Genomic DNA, 9,556 nt, shown 5'->3' with positions numbered 1-9,556 from the left:
TATGTTTGCAGGTAATATCTGTCACTTTATAGAAAATGAATCATGCTCTGACGCGATAGTGTGGGTGTTAAATATCTTACAGCGAAAGCATAGCTGTAGGAGGTTAGAGGAGCACTATACAGCTTATCATTTAATTTCCGCGACATTGGTGCTGGGTCGGTACGCCTGCGTGGCTCCGCCTTCAGCCCGCCCAAACGCTGCCTATAAATGCCGGTGCCCACAGCGTCCAGGGCACTTAGACTTGTTGCACTTTCGCGCTGTCTGACTTCGCAGAGTTGACTAAACTTTCGAACACCCAGTCTCCGCAAGAAAATCCGAGGTACGTATCATTTATTTTAATTTGAATTTACCAACTCTGTTCTTATTTTAAACGAATTATTTTTTTTAACTTGTTTTTAATGTTTTAAAAATATATAGTATTTAATTAACAATTTTAAAACAAAACATGATCTACGTAATAAAAAAAAATAACAATTTGTAAATTTTGGTGGGCAAAATTTGTAAAGAAAAATAGTTGTTAGAAAAAAAGAAAGTAAGTTGTAATGAAAGAAATGTTTCTTTATAATTTATGTTTAAAAAAAAATAAAATGACATTAAAATTTCGCTCCGTACAGACAGTAATAAAAATATGTACGCTTAATAATTACAATCCAAAATTTTGTTAACTTCTAAATCGAAAAGAATTTTTAATTATTCTATACACAGTCATATTTGAAAATTACACTAATTATATTTTCTTTAATTTTTATCGCAACCTAATTCATATTTTAAATAATAAGCGTGTCGAGATTATGAAAGAATTTAATTTCTCGTTTCTTTAACACCGGAACATAATACAAGTTTACATGAGTTTCGTAGTCACTCGGAGGGCAATATTAAATATTTTTACCTTTTGTAGGCGTAGCCCATATCGTAATTATACAAGACTTTATCTAAACTTTGATTAATTATTAAAACTTTCATTTATTAACATTACAATACGTTAAACATTTCCAAATCATCATGAAAATTATTAAGAATGATTTTAACACACATAAGTAAATAAGTATGTTATTTATATTCTAATTATTGTAAGTTAAGGAGTATTAGTTAGATTCGTCTTAAAATTATACTTTTTTCTCAATAGAATAAATCAAAGTTTTATGAAACTTTTTTCATATGTTATTGAAATAATTGCGCAATAAAAACATTGGATATATATGTATAACAAATTATTACACTTACAAAGAGTGTATTTAAAATTAAATGATCACGCTTACATATAAACGACAAAGGCTTTGCTTCAATGATTAAAAAATGATCGTCATTTTTTTTAATAAAAGCAAAAAGTAATGTCTAGGTAACGAAAGAGTCTTACTATACCATAGCTTACAAGGCTCAAGCTTCCGGTTACAATATTAATAATAATGATTATTTCTTTAACATCAAAAATAAAATTAGAATCAACTTTTTAAAAAAAATACTGTAAAAACCCACACATACACAACCTGACTAAAGTGAATTATAGTTGAAATAAAACTTTAGACTGACGTATATAGTTACACAGTACTGAAATTTTGGATTAAAAAAAAAGAGAAAGAAAAATTGAAACGGCTACAATAATTTAGTCATTTAAAGTTGTTTGTATGAAAAATTGTATAGTTCTTCTTTAATGAAATTTTAGAATCTTAATAGTTGAGGTAGTGAATTTAAAAAAATACTATGTAGAGTCAATTATATTTAAAATAAAACATTTGCTGAGTGTATAACGTTACACAGTACTAAAAGATTATAAATTTAAAAGCAAAAGATTTAGAATAATTGATATGGATACGATATTCTAGACATTTAAAGCTGTTTATAAAATTATTTTCGTGAATAGTACCATATTTACAATTCTTCTGTTATAATAATTTTTAGTGACGTAATAATTAAGGTTGGAAATTTATAGTTTTGTTGTATTTGTTTTACAAACTATATAACTAACTACTTCATATGAAACTGAAACATCTAACAAAGTTATCGTAATCAGAAATTGACTTGAAAAATTATTCATTTTATTAAAATTATTAAATATGTTTTTACACATAGAACTAAACCTTGAAATTACAGAACCCACGTCATTCTCTTTACATCGTTTCACTTTTCGTTTCAATATTGAAAAAAAATTAAAATGTAATTCCCAATATACATAGGCCTTGCATTTCGGAACTCCTTCTCGTAGATTAACAATAACTCGTAATTATTTTATTTAAAACGTTGTTTTCATAAAAAAAAATTAAAGATAATTTTAGCCAAAGATCTAGGTGTATATAATTTTTATCTAAATAGTAGCGGATGATATAAGTTATAAATCTTTTTTCAAGTAAGTAAGAAAAGGACCAATATTTAGCAATTTCCGCACATGCAGTGGCAGTCGTGCAACAAAGTGCACCGCCCGCCAGCCCGCTGATAAATGCGCTTATTGCGCTAATTACACAACTACCACCGTTAAATCACTCAAAGATGGAAAGTTATTTATATAGTAGTAGTATAGTTATATATCCTGTCACTGCATGTGCGGAAGTGGCTAAATATTGGTCTTTTTCTTACTTAGGATGGTTTTCCGCAAAATAACGCCCGATTCCATTAAATATTTATTCAAGTAGGCTTTCACATGCGCTTTTGTATGCTACCACTGGCTCGGAACGCCGAACTGTTGAGACGATCCGGTTAGAAGTTTAGCACTTGCTCTTTTAATTGAAATTTAACTATTTTTCTTGTATAAATTATAATACAAATCATTTAAATGAGTCAACAAACTAATTTCCACACATTCCGATTGACTAAAAACCCTTAAATGCTATACAAAGATTTATTTAATAATATAATATTAGTTATAGATTTAAAAGTAAGAAAATGAAGGTCTAAGATGTCTTTTAGAACTTTATTATATATGCGTACATTCATGCCCATGAAGGATTTGTTATCTTTTTGAAGATTAATTTATAAATGCTATCATGCCCTAGTCAAAGTAGTGATCACAATATAGCGCAACATTCTAAGCAGCATTTCTTCTTATTAAGCACACAGTAGAACCTTTTTGTAATGGGCAGGATTTTCAATCTGATGAAATAGTAAGTATGTAGCGGCCCGAGCTGGGGATCCCTCGGGAGCAGCGGCTTCGCCACCCTAAGAGAGGTCTTATGTTAAGCGCCTTCTCTGTCCTGCCGGCTTGAACCAAAATGCCCCTAGGCAGTAGTTAAAATCCAGTTATAATAATAAATAAAAGATATGATTTTACTATTACGTAAACGCATTATTCATCTTTCACAAATAAAAAAAGTTTTAATACATCATTTTGAAAATGAAAGCATAAATCAACAGGATGTTTGGTTATAGGCGTTAGGATTTAAAAAGAATGAATGTATAGCTCATTTGATATCAAATACATCCTATTCAAAAATAAACTATAAAGCAATGAAAAAAAAAACATTTTTATATTTCGGATTACTACATAATAACATTAGTTTTTGTTTAACTATTTGTTTTTGTAATATGTAATAGGCAAAAGACCGGCTGTCTTATCGCTAACGGAGATTTCTATTAATTTTTGTATTACATCGATTTTATCGAAATTTAGTTTTTTTTTTTAATAATGTGAAAATATTTTTAAATTCCCGTATAAACACTTTGACGTACGGAAACTGGCTTACTTGATTATTTAAATTTTTAATGACGTCAAATAAATAAATCAAAATTAACTAAAGTTCATAATAGTAAAAGACTAGCTTGGGTAGGCTCCAAGGAAGACCGACGATATAGTCAGGGACTAAGGAAGTCCCTAAATACGGGCAGCATCTTGACGATTTTGATAATTGTAAAAGAAAGCATTCTCACGATGACATAATTATTCGTGCCTAATTTTCTCACGTCGAAAATAAAACAAAGCAACTGGCGAAGTTTATTTTAGCCGCGAACCAATACATTAGCGTGCGTGACATCTGATACTTTAAAAGCAAATTTACTCTCAAACCCTTCCTCTTATAAAGCTGACAACTGTTTGATTCCTCGTATTAAGAACAGGTGTACTCAATAAACAAAGGTTCTCTTACCCACGCTTTAATGTCACTCTAAACATGAAATACGATCAATCCGGTACCGTATCATTGAGATTTTTGATGTTATTCGGACAATGTCACCCAGAGAGCAACGGATTGGGATATGATCCGAGCTTCGCAGCAGATTGGATCCTAAATGAGGCGATCCGCTGATGAACCAATATCACAGGTGTAGTTTGAGATATTGATAGGGTACTGAGAACTGAGTACTGAGGTAAGAACCTTGTGAAGTGGTGACCACGTGCCGGTAGAATCGGTCTGGTATGCCCCTTCTAAATATATCGATGACATAATTAAGATCACGGGAAGATGCTAAATGCGAGCAACGCAAGATCGCTTATTGTGATGATTTGTTGTGTATCTTTGATGATTATTGTTTTTAAATGTACATCCAAACAAAGAAAATGAAGTCAGTATAACTTTTAAAGCTTTCTAAGACCAATCACCCTATTAAATAAGCGAAGAATTAAATAAGCGACTTGAGCATAGCAGATCGACCAACTTTATGTCCATTTTGCTTTGATATTTCAATAATAATTCTGACAAGTCCCATTGGAGAGCAGATTTTCATAATGTACGAAGCATAATACGTCGTTCCCTAGTGAGACAACGGGAATCCGTTTATCTCAGAATTTTATTCTCGGACGTCATTTGTGTGTTACATATGTCAGTCGGATATTCCGTAATGTACATTGATTATTTATTTTAATGCAACAAGTAGAAAAAGTAGTTATTAAGAACAATAACAATCGTCAGTGCCGGAAATAAATTCGACGTTCGAATTTTGATTTAAAGAAACAATAATAAATATGAATAAACTAAATTTTATGTATTAGGCGGACCGGAAAGTAATGTCATTTTAGTTAAATTCACATGATTACATTTTTAACAAGTTTTTATTTCTGCTTAATATTATATTCACCTTCGTTATCAACCTTTTGCCATCTAGTATATAAATTTTCAATGCCGGTGCGGTAAAAATCAATCGGTTTTTCTGTAAAATATGTCGACAGAAACGACATTACTTTCGGATTCCCTTAATATTTAAATTTATTAAAAAGCGAATATTATTCCATTTTTAAATTTCGGTCTAATTATTCTTATCATCGTTGACTATGAAAATTCACGTCGAAACGATAAAACGTGTTAGACTTAACCTAAAAAAATTTGGGTTGAAAAAAAATTGTGGGAAGGTTTCATCGACCTACATAAATGTTAATAAAAAAAGTATGAATGCAACTTGCTTCCAACCAGTCCTTTTGGAAGTATATGGAGGAGGCTTATGTCCGTTGGTTTAAATGATGATAAAAAAAGTTTCGATGGTCGTCGCGGCCAGAAGCGTAAGGTAACGGCACCAGTAGTTGACCACTTAAGAGCGCTCTTAAAATGTTTTTTTTATTGACCACATACATTCAAATTTTAGAATATCAGTGGGTGCTTAAAGGAAATTCTTATACCCTTTAGATTAAGTTTTGCTAAGAAGTCTTTCAATTTAACAAATTGTAAACACTTAAATTTTTATTTGATTCATATTAAGTTTTTGCTTCAGTAGTTGACCAATCAAAATCTGAAAAAAATTAGTAATTGACCGTATTTAGCATCAGTAGTTGACCATATGAATAAAAACCTACTTTTATGGTAAATAAGACCACACATATGTCAAAACTTAAAATTTTAATTTTCACATAAAAAAAATATAATATTCAGTCACGAAATCAAGAAACGTGCCTCACAGTTGAACCCTGTCAAAAACAACTATCGGCTCCTGCTACACACAATGCGCTTTAGTTCTGAGCTTTCCGCAGTTGTAAATAGATGAGAGCAGCTACTTATAAATTAATTTTTTAATTAGATACGATAAACACAACGCTTATTATTTAAAATTTCATACAAAACGGTCAATTACTAGTACATGGTCAACTACTAGTGCCCTTACCATATATGTTATACATAGTTTACATTCGAATGCGTATTAGAATATAAACACGTAAGCACATCTATTTAATTTCCTTTTTTCCCAGACTGAGAAGGAAACTTCTCAGTTTTAAAAATATTTCTTACATTGAAAAGCGATTCAGATTTGTAATCATCATTGTTGAAAAATGAAAGTAAGTTATTTAACTCCCTGATATTTGTATCTATAAACTCGTGTAACAAGTAACGCGTTTTATCAAAACGGTTTAACTGATATACAAAAACTTTTTATACAGGTTTCTTCATCCTTAAATGCGATAAATTACGCCTACGTTCCCGGATAAACTTCACATTTATTTCTCACTTCTATAAATTTTTGTTAACATAACATATGACTGGGTGTATACGTCTCATTATTATGCCAATTTTTTTGTGAGTATATATCTACATTGAATTTATTTTATTTTCTACATATATAGTGATTTTATAACACAAACTGTTTCGTGCAAAATTTTAATAAACTCTAAAGAACTAGGTTAATAAATAAAACGTGTTAAATCATTAACCAACTAAGTGGTAAAATATATATACAGATAATATTTATTTTAACAAAAACCTCAGGAATAATTTGTGTGATATTTTAATCCTTAAATTTACCACTATTCTTGTTAGAAACACGTAATACGACGTCTCATGAGGAGACACAATGTGTAAATTGTAAATGTGTATAATTAAACATAATATATAATTGTTTACTACCTGTCTCCGTAGATTGGAGAATTATGGAAATTCTCTTATAAAGACTTCTCAAAGGTTTCGTCGTAAGATGTTACCCCGTACATACGTTGATCACCTGTATGATTTAAAATATATGTAATGAGAATAATTGTTTTTTGGGTAACATTATTAACATGAAGAGTTGACCAATATTTTAATGGTATACATTGAAATCTATTCAAATTGCGTACATACGTTGGTCACCCGTATGATTTACAAAATATTTAATGAGAATAATTATGTTTATTGGGAAACTTTAATAACTTAAAGAAATGACGAATACTTATAGTAGTCCTAAACATCGAAATCTGTGTAAATCGTTATGTTAACATATCGTCAAATGTTAACTCCTGATGACTTTTTTGCACAAATGTTCAAGAAGTGCTTATGCAATATAAGACTGACAATTTTGAATTTTTTTCTTAATAATACATATTTATGGTTACATTATATTTATCTATTTATATATCTATATACATATATAAAACAAAGTCGTGATAGTTATACCATAGCTCAAGAACGTCTGGAATAGTTTTAAGATTATTTTGTTTTTTATTTGTTTTGGTCTGCAATAGAATGATAAGTATTAAATTATAATATATCCATTAAAATGTCATAAAAAACTTCAAACACGTGTGTCCAAATTAAACTAAATAATTTACAATTGTGTACATATCAAAGTCCTATATCTACTTATTAATTTACTGTTAAGCGGAAAGAAGTTCGTTACATTAACTAAATATTATTTTATAGTAAATATTCTCTAGAAAACACTCGTGTTGGCACATGTGTTCAGTTTTACATTACGATCCCGTATTTAATCTCTAATTTATCATACAATAAATCTTAAATATTTGTTAAACAAAAACTCCCAAAGATTGTGTGTGATTTCGTAACTGATAGAGAATGGGTATTTGGGGATGGTATTAGGGGTATTGCTCTAATACGACATTAAGAATGTTGTGATTGATCGCAAAAAAAAACGTGTATGTTGTGGACTACTCTAGATCTAGATCAAGACGCCTTTGAAACACTCTCAGGTTTAAAATGAAAGTAATTACTTAACTCTAGCTTTTATCAAATCGGGATCTTCACTTTAATTGATTCTATAAAAACTAATAAAAATGGATAATATTACGAATAAATTAATAAATCATGAAGTTCAATTTCTAATTCAAATCACATTCTGATAACACCGTTAAGAGCGATATTAATCATTTAAGTATTATCATTCTAGGAACGTGCGAATATAAAATTTCAGTCACGAATTCTATCTATACTTAAAAAAACTATCAATTGTCTAATTTATTTCATAATTATAATATTAGGAGGATCGGAAAGTAATGTCGCTTTCTTAAGTTAACTTCACACGACTACATTTTTAACAAGTTTTTATTTCTAATCAACAATATATTAACCTTCGTTATCAACAACCTATTGCTATGTAGTATACAAATTTTCGATGCAGGAGTGGTAAAAATCAATGGGTTTTTCTGTAAAATATGTCGACAGAAACGACCTTGCTTTCCGGTACCATTAATATTAAGGTGTTATATAAAAGAGACATTGTCTAAAATTATTAAAAAAAAATATTTTCAAATGGAAGTAAGTCGGAGGCTTAGAGTACATACTGAGTGTGCGTGCTTCATCTACGATCACGTCATCGCTTTACATCAGACAAGTTAGTGATCAAACGCAGACGAGAAGGCATTGAAAAAGTTAACGTGATTTTATGTAAAGCATGAGGAAATTATAAGTAAAAAAAATAATCAAAAAAGATATATCTGTTGTTGTAAATTGAAGATCATCATCAAAATTACGTAAGTAATTAAAAAATTCACATATTTTTCCTTTTTTGTTTATACCGTAAGTCTTCAAATATTAAATTTCAAATTATACAAAGATGATGTATCAAACATTGAAAATTATAATCTTTGTAAAATATTTCTATAACATTATAATACAATATTTATGATATAATCAATATTTAGTTTTTATCTGCCCAGAAAAGTTACATTTTCGGATTTATCATTGTATTGTTGTTGAAAGTTTTCAGTAATTGTCTACTTTTAGGTAAACAGACTGGTTTCTTAGATGTAAAAAATTAGATTTAATCATATGCTACCGAGTTATTTGACCAATTTGAATGGCTAGGCAGAATCACCTATATGTGATTTTTTATTCGCAGCTTACCTTTGTGTTCATAAAGAAAAAACATTTCTACCTTTCACTTTATCGACATTATTTGATAAACATATCACAAAAATGTCGAAACTCACTGTGATGATATAAAAGATCGTTGACTCGTTACGATTAGATTGTACTTTTATTACACTAATTTGGAATATTACCGAACGTATTATGTCAAGTGTGCATTACGTGTGGTTGCGAAGCGTTGTTGTTCTGAAGAGCATTCAAATATCGTAATTGGTTTTATAAATGTTTTTACAATGTATTAATACGCAATTGTTAAATGTATGCAGACAATTAGCATCGTCAAGTTGATTTTAATTTTATTAAGTGCAACAACGGTTTGTCAGTGTGGTCAATTAATATATAGTTACTAGCTGATCCCGCAAACGTTGTTTTGCAAAAAAATTAAAGTTTTTAATTAACAAATGTAAGATAAGGGTTGATCGAAGAGGGGTGAAAATTTAGGTTTGTGTGTATTTTTGCATGCTGTATCATAATAAAATAAAAATCAAAAAAAAATTGTCTAAAAAATTAAAAATAAAACTTAGGGGTGGACCACCCTTATCACTTAGGGGTATGGAAAATAGATAGTA

The 9,556-nt window shown here is 29.6% G+C and overlaps 1 protein-coding gene across 1 annotated transcript in view; it reads left to right on the top strand.

Annotated features, from left to right (window-relative positions):
- Positions 1-243: 243 nt before the first annotated feature.
- NPF (neuropeptide F) overlaps positions 244-9,556 on the top strand; it is a 45,254-nt gene continuing 35,941 nt past the window's right edge. Inside the window, exon 1 of the mRNA XM_068768473.1 lies at positions 244-319. The gene's annotated coding sequence lies outside the window, so the exon portion shown is untranslated. The remainder of the gene's footprint in view (positions 320-9,556) is intronic.

The sequence above is a fragment of the Battus philenor genome, unplaced genomic scaffold, assembly GCF_028537555.1.
Source record: "Battus philenor isolate CCGP_79_NKW_IND1 unplaced genomic scaffold, ilBatPhil1.0.hap1 SCAF_10, whole genome shotgun sequence".
Classification (NCBI taxonomy): Eukaryota; Metazoa; Arthropoda; class Insecta; order Lepidoptera; family Papilionidae; genus Battus; species Battus philenor.
Note: the sequence above shows the minus strand (reverse complement) of the source record. Positions and strands in the feature narration are given on the sequence as shown.